We start from the raw sequence: 22,596 nt of genomic DNA, 5'->3' as shown, positions 1-22,596 counted from the left end.
TGAGACAAACTCACCTCAGATCTTTCAGGCTCCTCCGCAAGAAGAAACACAAAAGTCGCCAAGGGACTTAGAAACTGAGTGCCGACCTTCTTCTTTTTCAAACGTGAATCTTCAATGTACCGACTTGCCTCACCCGCAATTACACAAAATCGTTGAAGCGGCTGGGTGAGAGGCCGATCGCCTTTGTGTATGTAGCGAAGCAAATCGCATGGAATCCACAATTCCCCTTGTCCGACAATTGGTACAACATACTTGTCGATGTAGATTTCAAAAAATTCCAAGATAGGCTGAAAAGATTGGCTTTTTAGGTGAATAGTTGCGTTCACATAAGGGAATTGGGTGAAGAAACTGTGAAGATCGTCACAATCTTGCCACTCGGTTGTTTTTAAAAACGCTTGGAAGCGTTGTAACGTCGTGGCTTCGGGAGGGGTGGAGGAGGATGCCATAATGCTAGCTCCTAAGGTAGGAATGCAAAGAGTGCTAGAGCTCAAATGAGAGTGTGAACAAGCTATGTAGGTGAATTGTGAAAATGATAGGGTTTAGGAGGCTTTATATAGCCCCCCCCCCCCCCCAAAAAAAAATAAAATTAATTACAATAATTAAAATATTAAACATTTCTCATAAACTAACACAAATAACGAGAAGTTATAAAAACCTTTCAAATTAAATTACAATCATTTAACTCTAAACACACATCATTACGACTTTAAGATAATGTGCATTGCCAAAATTTGATACAACCATCTTCTTGAACTTACAATTGTGATATTATAAGAAATTTAAGTACAAAACATAACTACTCTAATGATAAAATCAAATTCTCTTCCGTCGTCCACGCCTTTTCAATTTGAATCGTGCTCTCCATGAGGCTACCAATCTAGCAAAAAAAAGAAGAAATAGCATACCCACCTTAGAGCAGGGAATAATCCAAAGAACATATATATAACATAATTAAGAGAGAAAAATCATTCACCTTACGTCGTCCGATGCAAAATTCTGTATCTTCTCCATGCTCTAAACCCATTATCACTAAGTGCTCCCGCACATTGGCCAATGTCCAATGCTTGTTCACTTGGACGGTCTCAACGGCACCACTCGACAATTTGATTGAAATATCAAATACCTCAATTGTAACATGAGTGGATTGCAATGGAATCCATTCACCAAGCTTGCACATCCATCTTTCATAGAAGTACCACACGTAAAGGGTGGAACGCACCTTGATGATATGGATAGCAATGCCGAAACTTCCAGCCTGACACCGAAAGCGATCTCCGTTGTGAAGTCCTTCAAGATACCCCTACTTCTTGCCAAGGATGGCTTACAATGTATCGTAATGTAGATCTTTGCAAACATACATAGTGATTGTATGGTGAAAAGGCAAAGATCCAAAGATGCCAGCGAAGACATGAGCAGGACAACACCATCCAAGCCCAACGGAACGCGAGGCTTTTCCAAATTTTAATGATGCTCTCACATCAGCTACAATCTTGGCTTTCAAAGACATTATAGTGAATGCATCTGGCTTTCGCCACTCCATGCTACGCAAGGTTGTAGCCTCCAAAGGTTGTAGCTCTCCGTAGCCTTCCTCACCTGTAGGTACAATGTACTTGTGGGTGTAGAAGAACACCCTTTGTCGTGCAAGGTTTGATGAAGTTTTGTTGGAGAAGAGAATATCTCCAAGACTTGCGTGCATGGCCGTAAATATGCCTAAAAGGCACGAGAGTGGTTGCTCTTCCACAAGGCTAGAAGGGAAAACATCTACATAGAAACAAAACAGTCCGTGAGATGTAAAAAGTCTATTTTTTTGTTACCACCAAAACCATTGAAGTGCAACGGACATACAATTACAAGGAAAACCCCTTGGGTTGGTGATCCCTCGTAGACCCATGTGTCCAAACATGAAGACATGTTGAAGGATTGCCACCGTACCCTTGTCTCTTACTTGCTTGAAGCCTATTAGTCTTCCCTTCCAATGGAGATCAACGTTTGTTCTTTCACGAACACGATGGGGACTAATTGCGGAAGGTTTCATGTAGACCCATGCACCTTCTTGAAAAACCTGAGGTTCCCATTGCTTCTCCTCATTCTTCGAGTTGTGGAGAACCATACTTTGAATGATGGGTTTGGGGCGTCTATTTTGACCATTGTTTGCCATGGATGCTTAAGTGGGAGCTTGAAATTGCAATGGAGAGATTGGGGAAGGAGGATAAGGACAGAGTTTAGAGAGAGAGTGGGAGCTTAGAGTTGCAATGGAGAGCTTGAGGAAGGAGGAGGGAGACAGAGTTTAGAGAGAGAGTGGGAGCTTAAAGTTGGAATGGAGAGCTTGAGGAAGGAGGAGAGAGAAAGAGTTTAGAGAGAGAGTGGGAGCTTAAAGTTGCAATGGAGAGCTTGAAGAAGGAGGAAGGTGTAAGAGTTTTGAGAGAGAGTGAGAGCTTTGTGTTATGGAAAGGGGCTATGGAGGAAGGGAGTCTTGGGAAAAAGGTTCTAGAGTGAGAAAATGACTTTTTGATCATAGGGTAGGTTTGGGGGGAGTTTTGGATAGAATATTTTGAATTTATTTTTTTTTGAAAATTTTGAAATTTTAAGGTTTTTGCAAAAACGTATCTTTCGACCCACCACTCCCCCCCCCCCTTTTTCCCCCTCCCTCTTTTACCCATCCACCTCCCTCTAGGATACAAAGTAATAAATGAGTGGACAACCCTATTATTTTGTCTACTTTCTTAGGTTCTAGACTTATATACATTGCTCTCTTCCTATTCGCTGGAGCCTAATTAACCTTAATCCTATATGGCCCAAGGAGAGTCCACATTTTTCCTAATGCAGGGGTGAGAGGTTAAGGTGGGGAGAGAGAAGAGAGGTGGGGGAGAGAGAAGGGAGGGAGAGGATGAGCTTGACCTAAGGCCTTTCGTGGCTACTTCCAAGAGAGAGAGAGAGAGACAGAGAGAGAGAGAGAGAGAGAGCTAGGTGTAGATAAGGGTGGGGGGGGGGGGGGGGGGGGGTGCTTAAGTCTGAAGGGAGTGTGGACGAGAGGGGGTGGGGGTACGGTCCATCGGGACTGGGGTCTGGACAAGCAGAGAGAGAGAGAGAGAGAGAGGAAGAATATTTGGAAGAGAGAGAGAGAGAATAATATCTGTGGCGGTCCGCTGGGGCTGGAGTAGGAGAGAGGGAATATTTAGCGGGGCCAGGCAGTAAGAGAGAGAGATCTTCTTGTGGTGATAATGGAGGGGTGTGGCCAGACTGGTGGTGCCCCACTGGTGGTCATCCTTGGGGGGGGGGGGGGGGGGGGTATGGTGAGTGGTAAAGGGCCTTTTTTTTCTTCTTCTTCTTTTGGTAGCAAACCCTCCCTTCCTTTGGGTGTGGTTCTCATGGACACGGTTTTGAAAGCCGGACATCATTAGCCCTCCCATCTGGCTAGAGGCATTCATGCTTCTAGCCCTTCCTCTGCATCTTTAGTTGTGGAGTTAGAGGGTTCTCCCTCTTCTAGAATTTCTAGTATGAATTCTTGATCAAACCTAAGAAAATACCTTTTCAGTTTCCATCCATTGAGCCTAGTCTTGTGAATTCTCCCATCTGCTTCCATCAGCTTATAGCTGCCGTTGTCATAGTGTTTCTTGATGATGAATGATCCTTCCCATCTGGGTTGAAATTTCTTGTCCTTCCCGGTGTCAAATCTGTTTTCGTATCTCTGCACTAACATACCTTTTTCCAGTCCCTTTTCTTTAAGCCCTTGATTGAAAGTGATCCGGCATCGTTCTGTATGTGTTCTATAGTGATTGATTGCTTCTTCCCTATCTAGCTAGAGCCTCTCCAGATTCAAGATGTGGTTTTGGAGATTTACAATTGGACGGTGTATCTGGCTAGCCAAGACTCGTAAGCTGGCTATCTGTACTTCAATGGGTAGAATTGCCTCCTTCCCATAAACTAGATGGAAAGGGGTGAAACCTAGTGATGTTTGAAATGTCGTTCGGTAGGCCCAAAGAGCTGCCATGAGATGTTTATCCCAGTCTCCTATGTGATTGTTTACATGTTTTGTGATGATTTTGCAAATCATTCTGTTTACCTTCTCTACCAGACCATTGCATTGTGGATAGTATGGTGTGGAATGTCCCCGTGTGATGCCAAACTTCTTCATCAGTTCTCCCACCAAATCACCTCTGAATCCTGGTCCTCTATCTGATATAATCTCAAGAGGAGTGCCAAAACGGCAACAGATGTGCTAAAAAATGAGCTTTTCTACCTCTTGGACTATAATGCGGGTGGTGGTTGTCGCTTCTACCCAACGAGTCATGTAGTCTACACCCACTATGATGTACAGTTTACCTGATTGCGTCCTTGGTAAAGGACCGATTGCATATATTTCCCGTTTCTCAAATGGACCATATGAGATGATAGGAGTTTGTGGCTCGTACGTTAATGTGCGATCACTGTCCACTTGACAACCCTTGCATGTTTTGCACCAATGGTGCACATCCCTGTTCAAACTAGGCCAAGAGTATCATGCATGTAGTATCTTCCTAATGGTGATATCTAGAGCAAAATGACCACCGCAGACGCCATCATGGCAACTTGAAATTACCTCTGTGATCTTACTGGAGGTTGGCACCCGCCTGAGAACTTGATCCTTGCCCTTACAATACAAGTGGTTGTTTAGAAGGAAGTATCTAGTAGCCTTCCTGACCAGCCACTGCTTCTGGCCTTTGGTGTATCCTTCCGGACGTTCTCCTATATCTAGAAAGCTAACGATATCAGGCATAGCATCACTACCTTGGAAGAGGGTAGCTTCAGTTTGATGGATCCTATGAGAACGTCTTGTATTATTTCTTTGGCTAGAGAATCTTCCTCCTGATTTTCTGCTCTGGGGACATGAAATAGTTCACTGCTTCAAACTTCCTTAGAAGATCCTTAACTTGGCATAGTTGACCAAGCAAAACCTGATTCTTACAAACCCAAGTGCCATTTATCTTCCTTATCAAAAGCAAAGCATCACCAAACAAATTTAGGCACTGAATTCCTTGTGAAACACATTGTTCCAACCCAAGAATTAGGGCTGCATATTCGTCTTCATTGTTGGAGTGGGAGTGTAATAACTGCCCGATGGAGAATACTCTTTCTTGTTGCTCATTGAAAATGACTATGCCAGCTGCAGACTGGTCCATTGTTCTCTTGTATGCTCCGTCAAAGAAAAGAGAGTGAGCTCTTTTTAGCCTAGGACTCTCTACCATTGGTGTTTCTTCCTTTGCTTCCGTGTTGACCTTCAGCTTCTTCTCATAATGGTGATGAGTGAGAATTCTCACTAACCTAGCCCTGGTGGAGTTTTCTACTTGCATGGTGTAGTCAAACTCTTGTAATCTAATTAACACCTAGAGATCCTAGATGAGACATCCATGTGTCTCATTACATATGGGAAAAACTCTTCCATTGTCAGGATTACAAAGGGTCTAGGCAGGAGATAGGAGCAGAACTTTGTGGTAGCAAACAGTAGTACCAGAACCATGTGTTCTACTTCGGTAAATCCCTTTTCTAACGTGGTCATGACACGACTAGAGAAGTAAATAGGATGCATGAAAGAATTTTGGGGGTCCTTTTGCATTAGCACGGCTCCGAGTGTATCACTTCCTACACTAGGTCTCACATAAAATGGCTCGTCCCACTTAGGAGATGAAATGGTGGGAAGCTTAGCTAGGATTTGCTTTACCTCAGTAAATTGATGCTCATTCTCTCCACTCCATGAGAAGACATCCCTCTAGGTGAGTTGTTGTAGGGGAAGGACCACTTAAGATAGCAAGTGAATAAACCTACTTAAGTATCTTACCTTCTGAAGGAAAGAGACCAACTGCTTAGCGGTGGTGGGTGACGACAAAGATACGAGGGCTTGGATCTTACTAGGGTCTGCCTCAATCCCTTTTTCTGAAATTACATGGCCAAGGAGAGTGACTTTGCTTTCACCAATGTGACACTTATCCACGTTGAGCTGGCCACCCAAGGTTTGCAGCCTGGTTAAGCCATCATAAAATTTTCTTAAATGAAGGGCTCGTGAACTATAGATGCAAAAATCGTCTATGAAAACCCGTATTGATGCTCCAAAGTAGGGTTGGAAAACAAAGGTCACATAGCGTTGAAATGTGTCCGGGGCATTAGTGAGGCCAAAAGGCATCACCCTGTAAGCAAAGCATCCCCAAGGTGTGATGAAGGTTGTCTTCTTTTGATCTTCTTCCACAATCCTAATCTGGAAGTATCCTGAGTAGCCATCGCACACTGTGTATCGTTCGTGACCCGCCACTTCATTGAGAATTTCATCCTGGAATGGGAGGGGAAAGTGATCCCTCTTTGTGGCTGCATTGAGAGGTTTATAATCCACACAGACTCTCCACTTACCATTTTTTTTTGTGTGACTACTACTGGGGAGACCCACTCTGAATCTTCGACAGGGTAGATGGAACCTGCTTGTAGAAAACTTCTCACTTCCTTAAGTAGTGCCCCTTGTTGGATTACTCCAAGTCTACTGAGCTTATGCACTACGAGTTTACTGCCTTCCTTGGGTTTTATGTGGTGTTGCACTATTGTAAGTCCTGTGATCTTATCATAGCCATCAATGAACAAATTAGTGAAGTTACCTAGCATGGAGACATATTCCTTCCTTTCTTCATCGGTTAACTCATTTGAGAGCATTTTCTGTAATTTACATGCATCCTCCAAGGACTGTGTACCTGATTTTCCTCTTCGTTTGTCGGGGGTGTTTCAGGTTGTGTCAATCTTCTTGGGTCTTTAAGAATGACCCCCATCACTTCGATGCTACTGTCACTTCCATCGGTGGTGGTTGTCTCTTCTCCTGAGGTAGATGAATAGTCATTGGTGGACTCATCTTCTGAAGCATCCAAGATCATGTTGTGCTTCTTTCCAGTCCTCATGTCATAGAATACGGACTTCCCTTTAGCATCCTTCCTCTGAATCATTCATGTGCTCCAGTCTTGTTTAGCTTCCATAGACATAAGCCAAGGCCTCCCAAGAATGAAGGGATAGCCCTCCCCTTTGTGTGGCATTACAAAGATGTTTGCCTCCACTTTTGTATTGAATGCTTTTACTTTGATTGCATTCATAATGCCTACGCATTTTACTCTTACATTGTTTTCCATCTTGGCTTGGTCGGGTGCCGGCCTACCTACCTCTAGACCTAGATGGTGCACATCTTTTCACTCATGACGCATATTTGCACGCCACCATCTATATAGACGTTTGAGATTCGTTGCCCCTTGATGCGAGCATCCATGGTTGGTAGGATGTCGTCGAGATCCCTTCTAGAGATAGCCCCAGCTATCCTGGGTCTTGATTTCTTGGTACTTACCATTTTTGTCCATTGTCTCCTCATTCGTGGTGCAAGGTGGAGTAATTGGGGTTAAGTTATTTTTGGGCCCTGCATTAAAACATCCTGAACTAAGTCATAGGGTTTTGCATACTCACCTAATGAGAAGTTCACGATGTCTATTTTCCATCGCGGTTTAGCTGCTTGCTTGCTAGACTCGGCCTTCCCTTTCATCTTCTCTTCTCTTTGAGAGGCCTCTTCGTGCCTAGCAGGCTTCACTCCCATAACATCCACTTCTTCTACCTTCGCTTTCCCTTTGTGCTTCTCTCGAACTGATTCTTCTACCTTTGCCTTCCCTTTAGCCTCCAAGCTAATAACACTCACCGCTTGGTTCACAGCAGGTGGTGGGGGTAGTGGTGGAATGAGAGGTTGGGGTGGTGGTTGTTGTTGTACGGGTGGTCGAAGGATTTGGACCGGTAGGATCGGTCCTAGTTGCCTAGGTGCTGGTGGTCTTGCTCTCGACAGAGAGATCTGATTTTGTCTCCCCCCTCTATTGAAATTCTGCCTCCTTGGATGTGGGCAGTAGTACTTTCCATGGACGTCTTCCCCACAATTGTAGCAGTGGTACTCTTGGTTCTGCCTTCGTTGTCCTCTTCCTTGTTCTAGATTCCTGACAGGTGCATGCCCTTCTTGCAACAGATGCACGGATAAACTCTTTAGTTGGGCGGTGATGCGACTTAGCAGGTCTTGTTGCTCTTCTGATGCCTCTTGCAGCTGGGCTCTATGACTGGCTGTTGCAGTCACTGGGGTTTGTTAGACCAAGCTTGTTTCTTCTGACTCGTTTACCCTTGCATGCATGCGTAGCTTCTTGTCTTTAAGGCGGGCTACTTTGACTGCTAACTCATATGTTGCAGGAAACCTTCCCTTCACCTTCTCTCTAAGTGGCGACCATAGACCAACAATGAAACGGTCCTTCTTTAGGAAATTAGGCGCTCCTTTGCCTTCCTCCAGTGAGGCAACCCATCTCTCCTATAATTCTACAAATTTGGACTTGTAGGTGGAATACTCTAGCAGACCTCCCTGCTTTAATTCCGTCAGTAGCTGCCACAGCTTCTCCAAGGTTGTACCTCCGCCAAACCTCTTTACAAAAGCAGCCCTTAACACATCCCATGCATTCTTGGTAGCCTGGGGAAATGTATTATACCAGGACTTGGCCTCTACTTTCATCAGTAGAGGAAAAATTCAAAGTCGTGAAGCGTCGTCATCTTTGTTGGAGACGACACAAGCATTGTCGAAATCATCCACAAAGTCGATGGTGAGATCTTCTCCCTTCTTTCCAGTGAACGTGGGGAAAGAAACACTTGCCATGGTAGTGACACAGGAAACAAACCTTTTATATATATGCATATATATATATATATATATATATATATATATATTAACAATAGTAGCGGCTCATAGCGGCTTTTTACAAGGGTGGATGGATAGGTTAAAATAGGATAAAGATAGAAACATTAAAGGAATGATGGTAATCCAGTATGGGGAGAATGATAGGGTTTGGGGAATTATGGATTTCTCCTAGTACTGCCGCACCAAATAGGTACACGATCTTTTGTTGGTAGAAGATTTTCCTATCTACATAGATATTCACATGCATATGCTGCAGGAATGTGAACGGGAATGCCTTCGGCTCATTTTCCATCATGAACATAGGGTGTAATACTTACTTATACTCTTATCATGCAAGTGTTGATGAGTCGGCACATCCACAGGAGGTCGTCGCCTTTCATGGGCTCTATCTTTCCTTCGTCGCTCAGCATGTACGGGGTGATGGCAATGCGTCTGACCACTCCCAGCCTCTTGGCTAGTAGAAATTGCAGGTAATTTCCGTAGTCGGTGTGTTGCATGAATTCTACTCCATTTAGCTACAGCTTGTCTCCAGCCCACTCGGTTTTACCCGTGGTAGAGAGCTTCTTCAGGATAAGTTGTACAGGGAGAGGAGGAAGATCCTCTACCCGTCTTCCAAAACAGAGAGAGCAATAATCAAACCACTCTTCCCTGCAACATGGGAATCTTCTTACCACTTCTTCTTCAGGATTGTTGAAGTGGATTGGTAGCACTCGCATACGTCAGGCAAATCGGTAGGCGACCTTCCGCCGCTTAGCTTCGGATGACTTCCTCTTTGGCAAGCTGGCGAGGCGGTCCGGGGCGGGCAACAAGAAGAGCGGCGTCTAAACACCCTTCGAGGCTCCCATGCTGCTCAATTGGGGTTGGGGCAAGCACAATCAGAGACAACAACAACCCACAGCCAGAAACTAAACAAGAAAAGGGGAACCACCTAGTTGTAGATGCGAACTAGGACGCACATGATATCTCCTTGTACTCAAACGCACGAGAGAGGGGAATGCAAGATAGCCACACACACCAGACACAAACATTCAACACGCCAGAGAGAGGTAAAGAGCACAAATCAACTTGAGAAACTCAGTCTTAGCCAGTCTTAGCCTTAAACACTAGATGCACACAAAGCTTGATGAGAAATAGAGAGACAACACAAAACTTGACCTTGTTGCCAAAACACAAATTGTCTTAGGGTCACGGGAGCCCTCTCACCGAGCACCCTCTTACAATTTAACTTTTAGGCAAACAATTCAACAAACCTTCAAACCACTAAGCATGAAATGGCACAACAAACTTCAAGGACAATATACCTTCAACCACCTGATGAGCCAACTTATCAAGTCAATTTGGAGAGAAGAGTCGTAGTTGCAGCATACAATTGCACCCAAAACTATGAATCTTATTTATGGACAAGAGTAGGCTACAAGTGTGATTGCAGAGTATAGTATCACTCCACTCCTCTAGATGGCATAACTAACTTCAAGCTTCTCCATGCACCTATGTGTAGTGATGGAATAGAGCATTCACAATGCACACACTCTACACAACTAGGCTTGAAGAGTGGTGTGTTATTGTGTTGAGAATCGTGTGGTGTAGTGTGATTATGTGATGATTTACAAGGGAGAGAAGGGCTCTATTTATAGGTTTTAGAAGCTCCGATTAGGATTAGGCCTAATCAAGTTTATTTGAAGGAATAAAAGATTATGCATATATATATATATATTTTTTTAATGAGGGTGGGTCTCTCTTGTCCTTTGAGTCACATGGATGTGGGCTCAAGGGAAGATAATTTTTGAGGATAAGAGGAGAGAGGATTGAGTGAATAATTTGGGAGTGCCTACTCTAGTAGAGGGTGCATTTTACAATAAGGTTAGTGGTTAGTAGTTAGTAATTATCACTAAAAAATATTTACAAAATAATTCACCAAATGGTGAGATATATGATGAGAAAAGTTAGAGAAGGGATAAGCTTGTAAAGCAAGGTTGAAGCTTGGAGAAGTTGACATTCACCTCTTTACAACACCGGTAGAAGAAGCGGTCAGCATGGCGAAGTAACGCGTAACGATGAAGCTACGTTATCTTCAAACCTTGGAAAATTCATGATAAAGCCTTCATTTGCAGAGGTTAACCTTGGATTTTTGTTGATTTTTTGAAGTTCTTTACAAAGCTGAAGAGAGTATGGTAATATGGACATATATGAAGAGAGAAAGGGGAACACATAGGGTGTAGAAATGGAGGATGAAGGCTATGGAGGTGTGAGAGATGTGGCAATGGTGAAAAGGGTGAATTAGGACATGGGAGTTGCAGGTTCGGGAGTGGGAAGGAGAGGGAGGAGTGTGTGTGAAAGAGGAAAATGATAAAGTGGAAGATGGAGTGTGGCTACATAGCATGGGCAAACTGCGGTCCACCAATAAAATGATAGCTCACAGCTCGTAGCTCAAAAAAATATGAAAAAATTTGAGGTGAAATTTCAGCTCACGAACTAAAACTTTTGTTTGTATCACCTTTTCAAATTCGGGGAGCATATGATCTTTAAACATTCATCAAAACCGGCTGTTTTTTCCACTGCACAAGGTCCTTGTGAGGTCCTTCTTTGGATGATTCTTTTGAATACCTCCAAGAGTGAGCTCTCCATGGTGCATGCATGTATTCCACATACCCTTGAATTTATTTGGTAGGTCTATAATTGAAGATATTGTTGAGATCATGATATAAGTGAATAGTACAACTAAGAAAATCAAATATTGACGGGTCTAAAAAAATATGTACATGTCAAATATAAATAATATAGGTGGAAAACATATAAAGGGGTCAAACTAAATCTCTCTCATTATAAGTCTACCATAAAAAGATGAATATTTTTGGTGTCTAATTTATGAAAGTAATAGAGAATAGATGTAGGAAGGAAAAAATCGCAATAGTGAAAATATATACACATAAATAGAACTAGTTTTTTTGGATTTTTATTGGGATGAAGTTACACCAAAAATAAGAGAAGCTTGCATAAAATTATTTTTATATGGAATAACGAGTATGAAAAATGGTAAGAAAAAATATAGTAAGGGTGAGTCAATGTACATAGCATAAATAACACACACCTAAGTATAAATATTTCAATAAATACCAAAATAAATATGAAAAATCCTTTTATTTAGGCCCTATATACAATGAAATATTTACACACAAATGGGCCATGATATATTGTATTTCAATTATTTTTTTTATTTTTTTGGCTCAACTAGCCCAGTGACTAGCTAATTGAGGGTTTTTAAGAAAATATGGAAAAAGTTCCCTAACTCACACACGCCTATGTACAGTGAAATGGTAGGGATAACCAAAATGTTTGAGTGATTTGATAGGGTGAGGTAGCTTACTATGGCAATTACGGAAAGCCAAAAAACGGCTATCATTAGCCCTCCCCCAGGATGATGGTATATTCATGTACCATCATAGAGCATCTTTTCCAAAGAGAGTGCTTCAGATTCCTTGACGAGATCTTCATTGTTTGGCCCTGAGAATTTTGGTTTGAGTTACACTCATGCTTCACGGAACAATATCTACATGAGATAGCTGTCTTTTGACAGATCTTTGGTAGATCCTTTGGTAGAAGGCGACTCAAATAATGCTTCAAGCGATACCCGTTTACCTTCCTGGAGTGCTCTTTCCCATTCAAGTCCATAAGTTGATAGTAACTTGAATTGAAATCCTTCTTAACTATGTATGGCCCCTGCCATCTAGTTTCAAATTTGGCATCAAAACGATTATCGAGTCGATTGTCATACCTTAGCACTAGATCTCCTTCCTTGATGCCTTTGTCCTTTAGTTTCTTGTCGAGCTTTTCTTTTGCCTGCGTAGCTTTCCTCTTGTAGCACTCGTATGCTGCTTCTCTTTTCCACTCCAGCTCAGCTAAGGTAAGAAGTCGATCCATCCATGATTCTTGATCATCTTGTGCTGCTTTTCCATGACGTCGCATTGTTGGAATGTTGAGCTCGATGGGTTGCAAAGCTTCTTGACCATAGACCAAGTGAAATGGTGTAAACTCCGTGGATTCCCTATATGTGGTTCGATACGCCCACAAGGCACCATCCAAGAAGTCATCCCACAACTTTGTCTTGTTTCTCACCATCTTTCTAATGATGCCTGCAATGACACCATTAGCTTTTTCTACCAGACCATTGGATTGGGGATAGTAGGGTGTACTATGATGATGTAGAATGTGAAGTTCTTCACAGACTTCTGTGAACAAGCCCTTTCTAAACCCTGGACCATTATCAGAAACAATCTCCAAAGGTGTGCCAAATCTACAACAAATATGAGTGTAGACAAATTTGCTCACTGTCCTCTCATTTACCCTTGCCACACTTTGTGCTTCCACCCACCTAGTCATGTAGTCTATGGCCACCAAGATATATGATTTTCCATTTTTAGTCCTGGGCAATGGACCCATAGCATCAATGCCCTATTTTTCAAACGGACCATTTGCAAGGACTAGCTGACGTGGACCATGTAACAGACGCTTGTTTCCATTAATCTGACAATTGTGGCAGCTTTTACACCAATGTTGAACATCAATGTGCAAGCTTGGCCAAACATATCCGGCAAGAAAAATATTTTTTGCAGTGAGTTCCTGTGCAAAATGACCACCACACGCTTTCTCATGCAAACCTTCAAGAATGGCTGGAATCTCCTTGGTTGTTGGTATTCTCCTACAAACTTGATCTTTTCCCCTTTGGTAAAGGGCACCTTCCAAAAACAAATATGAACTCGCCTTCTTAATGAGCCTCCGCTTTTGAGCCTTTGTGCAGCCCTCTGGAAACTCGCCCTCTAAAATGTAGCTCACAATGGGAGCCAATGACTCCATCCCCTGGTACCTTGGTTGCTTTATCACTGCTGCTGCCATGATGACCTGCACTTCACTCTCAACACATGCAACTGCTTTTTGTGCAAGTAAATCTACATCTTCATTTTGTTTCCTAGGGATATGATATAGTTGCACTTCTTCAAATTGATTAAACAACCTATGAATGGCATGAACTTTTGTTCTTAGGTTTTCATTCGTGCATGCCCAAATGCCTAAAATCTGCTTCACAATGAGAAGTGCATCTCCCTTTACCATGAGACGTTGTATACCTTGGCCAATGCATAAATTTAAACCATGAAGTAGTGTGTCGTATTCTGCTTCATTGTTGCTAGTTGAACCTGGTAGATTGACCTTCTCTTTCATAAACACCTCTCCACTTGGGTTGAGCAATACTAGCCCTCCCCCTGCTTTTCCCGTGACTCGTTGAAAAGCTCCATCAAAGAACAAGGTAAAAGCATTAGGAATACTTTTAGGTGGTGGCAATGGTAGGGTCTTTACTTCAAGCACCTTAATCTCCTTCTCATGAACCCTATAAGTAAGGATCCCTGCCAATTGTGCACGCACACTATCTTCTACCTTGAAAGAGTATTGGAACTCTTGCAATTCCATAATCCACTTTGAGATCCTAGTGCTAAAATTCATTTGAGATGACACCCAAGGAAACAAATTTTTTGCAGTGAGAATTACAAAAGGTTTTGGTAGCAAGTAGGATCTAAACTTTCTCACCGCAAACATGAGAGAAAGCATTATGAGTTCTGCCTCCGTGTAGCCTCTCTCCAAAGCATTCATGACCCTACTAACAAAGTAAATGGGTGGCATCCTGGTACTATGGGGATCTTGTTGTAATAAAATTGCACCAATTGTTTCCTTCCCAACACTAGAGCTAACAAAGAGTGTGTACTCCCAACAAGGAGGCATGAGTGTTGGTAGCTCTGACAAAATGACTTTAATGTTACAAAAGTACTCTTCAAGCTCATCAGACCATGCAAATTCTACTTCTTGTGTCAACTTTTGCAAAGGGTGAAGTAACTCCGAGGCTAAGTGAATGAAGCGTGACATATACTTCACCTTTTGAATGAATGAGATGACCTCTTTGAGATTCTTGGGTGATGGGAGCTCAATAAGAGCCTTTGCCTTTGAAGGATCCACCTCAATGCCTCTATAGGAAACCTTGTGACCAAGCAAGATCACTTCATCCTCACCTATGTGACACTTTTCGGGGTTGAGTTGACCTCCCATGTCGTAGAGCTTCTTTAAACCCTGAGCTATAAATGCAGAAATCATCCATGAACACCCTGATTGACTTTCCAGAGAATGCTTGAAACACCATGTTTATAAAACGTTGGAAAGTTGCAGGAGCATTTGTCAAGCCAAATGGCATAACTCTAAAAGCATAACAACCCCAAGGAGTGATGAAGGTTGTTTTTAACTGATCTTCCAATGCGATACCTATTTGAAAGTAACCTGAGTAGCCATCACACACAGTGTACTTCTCATGACCAGCTACCTCATTTAGTATCTCATCCTGAAATGGGAGGGGAAAGTGATCTCTTTTTGTTGCCTCATTGAGTGGACGGTAATCCACACACACCCTCCACTTTCTGTTCTTCTTGGGAGTGACAACAACGGGAGAGACCCACTATGAATTCTCCACTGGATAAATGAAACCTGCTGCTAGAAGCTTTCTTACCTCCTTGAGTAAAGCCTGCTCCTTGATGACTCCTAGCCTTCGTAGTTTCTGAGCCTTAGGTGTGGCCTCTGGCTTTAACTCAATTTTGTGTTGAACAACATCTACTCCACGCACATCGGTGTAGTCTTTAGCAAAAAGCCTAGCAAATTTCCTTAACACACCTTTGAGCTCCTCTCTTTCATCTTTTGTAAGTGTTGTAGATAACATACTTTCTAGCATTCTTTCATCTTCCACTTTTTGATTTTTTTTGGGAACCTACCTCTTCCAAACCTGGGCAAGAGGTCTCTTGGTTGTTTGGCTTAAACCTTACCCCCATGACTTCGATGGAAGACTCCTCGTCAGTAATGCTGCCGCTACTTTATCCTTCTGAAGTGCTATCGGTCCAGCCTTCCTCTGTCTCACTTTGAGATGATTCTTCATCGAGCTCCTCTTGGCATTGTTCCTTCATGTCAAAGACAACCTTCTTATGATTGTCATTCCTGCAAATTAGCTTTCCACTCTCCCAATCCTGCAAAGCTCGCATTTTCATTAGCCATGGTCTCCCTAGGATAAATGGGTAACCATTTCCTTTGGTAGACATAACATAAAAATCCACCGCCTTCTTAATGCCAAAGGCCTCCACAAAGACATTTTTACAAATGCCTACGCACCTAGCCTTGCTATTTTTTTCCATCTTGACTTTAATTTCAGGTGTCTCATGGATGTGCATGCCTAGTTTTTGCATGAGTCCCTCTGTCATGATGCAAATTTGTGTACCCCCCATCCACTAGACCTTTCCTAACCAATCTTCCTTTGATGTAACAATCTAACACAGGTGTAATATCCTCATTCATTTCAGCATGTGCAATTTTTACAACAGGCACACTCTCTTTTACCTTTCTCCTAGTGCTAACTGCCTTTGTTAAATCTCTCCTAACTTGTGGGCATAATGCAAGAAACTGAGGCCATGAGATATCAGGACCCTTACCTCTCATGTCTTCCAACAAGTTGTATGGAGTTGTTCCATGTACAAGAGGGAAGTCTTGGAGGTTGATACGACGTCGAGTCTTCTTCGCTTCCTTGGTCTCCTTTGCCTTCTTTTCTAGTCTATGGTCACTTTGTGACGTGACTCCTTCTTTCTCCTTCCCTTTTCCACGCTTAATGCCATTTGCTTCCATGTCAACCTCTCTTGAATTTATCACCATGGTGCATGCATGTATTCCACATACCCTTGACTTTATTTGGTAGGTCTATAATTGAAGATATTGTTGAGATCATGATATAAGTGAATAGTACAACTAAGAAAATCAAATATTGAGGGGTCTAAAAAAATATGTACATGTCAAATATAAATAATATAGGTGGAAAAAATTTAAAGGGGTCAAACTAAATCTCTCTCATAATAAGTCTACCATAAAAAGATGAATATTTTTTGTGTCTAATTTATGAGAGTAATAGAGAATAGATGTAGGAAGGAAAAAATCACAATAGTGAAAATATATACACATAAATAGAACTAGTTTTTTTTGGATTTTTATTGGGATGAAGTTACACCAAAAATAAGAGAAGCTTGCATAAAATTATTTTTATATGGAATAAAGAGTATGCAAAATGGTAAGAAAACATAAAGTAAGGGTGAGTCAATGTACATAGCATAAATAACACACACCTAAGTATAAATATTTAAATAAATACCAAAATAATTATGAAAAATCTTTTTATTTAGGCTCTATATACAATGAGATATTTACACACAAATGGGCCATAATAATTTTTTATTTTAATTATTTTTTTTATTTTTTTGGCTCAACTAGCCCAGTGACTAGCTAATTGAGGGTTTTTAAGAAAATATGGGAAAAGTTCCCTAACTCACACACGCCTATGTATAGTGAAATGGTAGGAGTAACCAAAATGTTTGAGTGATTTGATAGGGTGAGGTAGCTTACTATGGCAATTACGGAAAGCCGAAAAACGGCTATCACTGGGTACAACCCGGCTTTCTGAGCTTGAAGCACTTGCTTGGCCAGATGCTTCTCCCTTCGGGGTCATGTGTTTCCAGACTGGCTTATCTTCTCCTTACCTTTGGCTCGAGCAGCCCCCTTAGGCCATTTTGGAGTAAAGGTTAAAACTTTGACTACAGTTTCTTTAGGGAAGAGAGGCCTCACCGTTTTCTTTCCTTCTTTGATGTGAATGACTTCTTCGCAATGAATATCGATGTAGATGATTTTAGCCCCTTCGCTACCTTAGTTGCTGTCACTCATTGACAGTGTGTTTTGGTTGACAACAGTGATGGCACCTCACCGATATCCAACCTGATGCTCTCAATTTGTGGTTAGAACGAGCAACACGAGATTGAGAATTCACCTTTTGAATACTGACAACACTACAGCCTGGTAGTAGTACTTCAATGAAGGCAGCTAGTGCCTCCTTAGTATCCTCTTCTTCCGTCCTCCAGTTAGAAAATTCCTTCAGCCATTCGTCCATAATTGATGGCGTGCGTCACTTTCAGCATCGTACTTCAGCCATGCATCCATGATTGATGGCATGCGTCACTTTCAGCATTGTAAATTGAAGGGTCTTACAAGCCCTCCTCAGTGGGGGCACCAAATGACAGGAGCAAAGCGAACCCCAACGACCTCTAAAACGCCGGGGAACAAATGGCACGCCTCGAGCCTGTCATGGTAAAGCGAACAAGGGAGGGCACCACCTAGCTTTGAGTGGCTAGGATGCAGACTATGATGATATGAACACCACAAACTTACATACACACACACAGAGATGACCAAATGATGAAAAACCTCGGGGGTGTCAGGGAGAGTTATTTCTGCAGTATTTACAATGACCTTCCTTCCAGCGAGGCGGCACACCGTGGTGATAGAGAGGTAGGGAGAAAAGATGGTGCAACTATTTGGTGCGTTCTCTAAGACGACTCAATGATTGTGAAGCTTGATACCAAAAGTGTGTATATGTGTGTGCATTGACCATTGGAGAGGTGGACGTGGCTCCCTTCACATGGTGCAATTCCCATGGACAACCATCACACAAGCCCCCTCCCCGTGCCAATAGTGTCAATTCTTCCCACTACACTCTACCAAGTGCTGACCTCTCATGAACTGCCCCCCCTGATAGTGACCTCTCAGTGCCAATTTATACGTGTTGGATGCTTGGATTATGGTAATAATCCCGGTGTGATTAGGGTAAGCTAGGCGGGGAGACAAAGCAAGCGGTAGGCCCGGTGTGGTTGACCCTTGCTGTTTCTTGAGAGTTATTTAAAATGAGAATCTCTAGGTGGGCCTTTGTAACCATCACCTAGAGAGAGGGAATTTACAAAGTGGGAATTCTACAAGGCTTGGGTGAAAACTAAAGAAATGATGAACATAACCTACAAATTTTGAAACTGGTGGCGTGGTTGCGTGATGCCGGTGAATGGTGTGTTGTGAGTGCGTCAGTGTAGCGTGTACTTCTTTTCGGGGTCGGTCGGGGCATACCTTCTGCACATTTCTTCTTTTTGTTGTTGTTGGCGCGTGCTTTGGATATTCTCCTTCTTTTTGTCGATGTTGATGGCGTAAGATCCTTCTTTTTTTGTAAATTTTTTTTAACGCGTGCGTATACACGTGTCGTGTATGTATATGGGTGCGTGAGTGTAATTGTATATGGAAGCGGGTGTGTGCGTGGGAACGAGGGTGTGGTGTGTATACATAATGTATATATATATATATATATATTGTGGTGGTTTTTACTGCAGTGCAGGGACGCGACGAGGATGGGGAGAGATCGGGTGAGAAGGTGGGTGTGTGTGTATGTGTTGTGTATGTGAGAGAGAGAGAGAGAGAGAGAGAGAGAGAGAGAGAGAGAGAGAGAGAGAGAGCGAATTTACTGCGCCTGTACAGGCCCGCGAGGGAGAGAGGGAGAAATGGCCGGCTGTGGCTATGTCCAGAACACACGAGAGAGAGAGAGAGGGATGAGAGGTGGTGAGGGAGGGAGAGGATGAGGGTGTGTGTGTGTAATAGCAAGGGTGTGGAGCGGTTGTGTGAGCAGGCACTGTAGGAGCGGAAATGGGGGGGCCGCCTGTGCGGGCGAGTGTGAAGCATGAGGGAGATAGGGAGAGGGGGGGGGGGGGGGGATTGTGGCTCAAATTGGCACCCCACTGGCTGTGTCCAAACTGCACGAGGTCGGAGGTGAGCTGTGGGCCATGAAACGCCGAGAAAGGGGGGGGGGGGGGGGGGTTCAGCGTAGTCAACGGGAGGGGTTTTTTTTTAAAGAATATATCTATATATATGTATATAACCTCCCCCTAAGGCGGGTTCCCGCCAAAGGAATAAGAGGGAGAGAGGAGGGGAGAGAGGTTAAGGTGGGGAGAGAGAAGAGAGGTGGGGTAGAGAGAAGGAGAGATAGAGGGAGAGAGAAGTGAGGGAGAGGATGAGCTTGACCTAAGGCCCTCCGTGGCTGCTTCCGAGAGAGAGAGAGAGAGAGAGAGATGTAGATAAGGGGGGGGGGGGGGGGGGTTGCTTAAGGCCGAAGGGAGTGTGGACGAGAGGGGTGGGGGTACGGTCTGTTGGGGCTGGGGTGTGGACAAGCGGACAGAGAGAGGGGAAGAATATTTGGAAGAGAGAGAGAGAGAGAGAGAGAGAGAGAGAGAGAGAGAGAGAGAGAGAGAGAGAGAGAGAGAGAGAGAGAGTAATATATGTGGCGGCCCGCCGGGGCTGGAGTGTGACAAAGACACCAATGCACCTACTGGGCCGAGTGATGCAGTGGTAGAGTAGGAGAGAGGGAATATTTAGCGAGGTCGGGCAGTAAGAGAGAGAGATCATCTTGTGGTGATAATGGAGCGGTGTGGCCAGACTGGCGGTGCCCCACTGGTGGTCAACCTAGGGGGGGGGAGGGGGGGGGGATGGTGAGTTGTAAAGGGATTTTTTTGGTTTTTTTTTTCTTCTTTTGGTAACAAACCCTCCCTTCCTTAGGGTGTGGTTCTCACGGGCACGGTTTCGAAAGCCGGCCATCACTAGCTTCCATTGATCCTGTGTGCACTCCAAGTGCAAAAGTTAGCGTCTTTCACAAAATCTGTCATTTCTTTAGGTTCAAGCTATCCAAATGACTTCAAAATTGAAACATGAGCTAGTTAGGGCCTAGGGTGCTATGTATGTTGACAAAAATGCATTGTGATGCTTGGTTCATGTTGTGAGACATCATACGTGTATGATCTCCAAGTGCTCAGAATCAGGTGACATTTCATATGTGCATAGCTCATAGCATGTACATCATGTGTATATGTCTAGATTTCAATTTGGATGTCATTTGGGCAAGCTATGACCATTAGAACTCCTTCTAGGCCTTGGGAATTCCACCTTTGGACTGCCATAACTTTCACGCCGTGGCTCCATTGAGGAGCCGTCTAGACCGTCTTGTACCACACTTCAAACACCAAATTGTTTCACTTAAGATGCCTTGATTTTCCAACCCAATTGGCCCATTATGGAGACCCTTTTACCTAAAACCCCCATCAAGTATACATTTCTGCTATCAGATGCTTGCCTAGGTCCTTTACACCTGCTTTAGCACTCTGCTTGCACTTGTAGGCACCCCTAGCATTGCATTGCCCACTTCCCATCATCAACCAACCCAACGGTTACAAAGGGACAACAATGTGGAAAATGAATATGTTCTTCTTGATCTCATTAAACCTCCTATTGAACCGTTCTCAGAGTATTTTTATGTGCGGTTAGTTAGCCGAGTTCAAGACTATCTGAGGAGGTTTAGATCTATATCAAGATCACAAGGGAGAGGAAATCATTAAGGCAAGCATGATTCCTAAGGATCTCATACAGAAAGTGGTTGAAGAATGAGAGTGTAAGATGGGTAGATTTAGAGAAGAACTTCACTATTGGGGTAGAGTTTGATTGTATGGAGCTTCTCTCTTCCACGTGTGCATTGGAAAACATTTTTTACTAATGTGGCCTCAATATGCCATGACATTATTTATTGACACCAACCAGAAAGTTTCAAGCAATAGAATTTCACCATTGCAGCCCCCATTATGCTTAAAATAAACCTAGTTCTAAATATTGGGTAAACTATCTTCATTGTATTTGAAGGTGACCCACTAACTTTCTTAAAATTTTGTAGGTTTTCTCACATTCACATGTAGAATTTAGGGGTAAATGACAATATATATGTGGGATTACACTAAACCTAGGTTCTTGTCCCACACACAAAGCGTGCCCCTCAAATGAAAGATATGTCACCTCTAAAACTTTGAAGAAAGTTCTCTCTCTCTCTCTCTCTCTCTCTCTCTCTAAAACTACTAAAACTACAAACAATAGTTTCCATGTCAAAAGGCTAGAGTTATAAGAGTACTTGCAATGAGAGGATGCATGATTAGTTCCTGATTCAGCTTTAAAAATTCTTCCCTCTTATTCCATGCATGCTAGAACCCTCCTCATGATGTCTTGAGATGATCCATGATGCAATGCTTCGGAAAGAAGCTTCACCAATGTTCTCATTAACACTAGTTTTGTAATCGGACACTCAAATGTCCTGAGACATTAAACTGTCCTGTTTTTCAACTTGTCATAATTATTTGGTGAATCTAAAAAAAAAATTCATAGGTCATGTTCATATCTTAGGTTATGTATGAGGTGAAGAATATAGCCAAATTTTATTTTTGCCAAAATTAATACCAAATTAAGATTGTAATGATAAGTTTTAAGATGAAAAAATCATAGAAATTTAGTGCAGTTTTAACAAATTTTTCATAAATTGAATATAACTTCCCATTAAAATTTCAAGATGTATGGATAGGAAAATACTTATTATAGGAAGAAATTGAGCTTCATAACCTAGTTATAGGATTAGATTTTTGGTATGATCAAAATACCAAAATCTTGAAAATGCTGACAAAGAGGAAAATTTTGTTCTTTCAAGGCCTCTTTCATTAACATGATGAGGTTATGGGACAAAACCCAAGGTGTATAATGTATCTATAGGTCAATACCCAACAACTAAGCATTTTTCAACGGTTCAAACTCATAGGCATCTTGTAATTTAAGCTCATTTTAAGAAATTTGTAGTGCGTAATTTCTTGCAAAAAAGACATTCCTATGAAAAACTAATGAAAGTTTGTATATAGATCTCCCAATTGTGTCCATACGAGGTACTTGTATACAAATAAGTGAGATGAATGGAAAAATCCAAAAATGGACTTTATTTTAAGGCCTATCTTTGATAAATAAAAAATCATAATTACAACATGCGCAATTTTTGGGATATGCCATGAATCACCAAATGTGGCTTGCACAACCATTAAAAATTATCACCTTATGTAGTGGAGTCATAGATCTAGTATATATGCATCATAAGAAATTAA

This window comes from Adiantum capillus-veneris, chromosome 6 (assembly GCF_014529385.1).
Source record: "Adiantum capillus-veneris isolate H3 chromosome 6, ASM1452938v2, whole genome shotgun sequence".
In the NCBI taxonomy this organism is placed as follows: domain Eukaryota; kingdom Viridiplantae; phylum Streptophyta; class Polypodiopsida; order Polypodiales; family Pteridaceae; genus Adiantum; species Adiantum capillus-veneris.
This window is presented reverse-complemented; position numbering follows the sequence as displayed.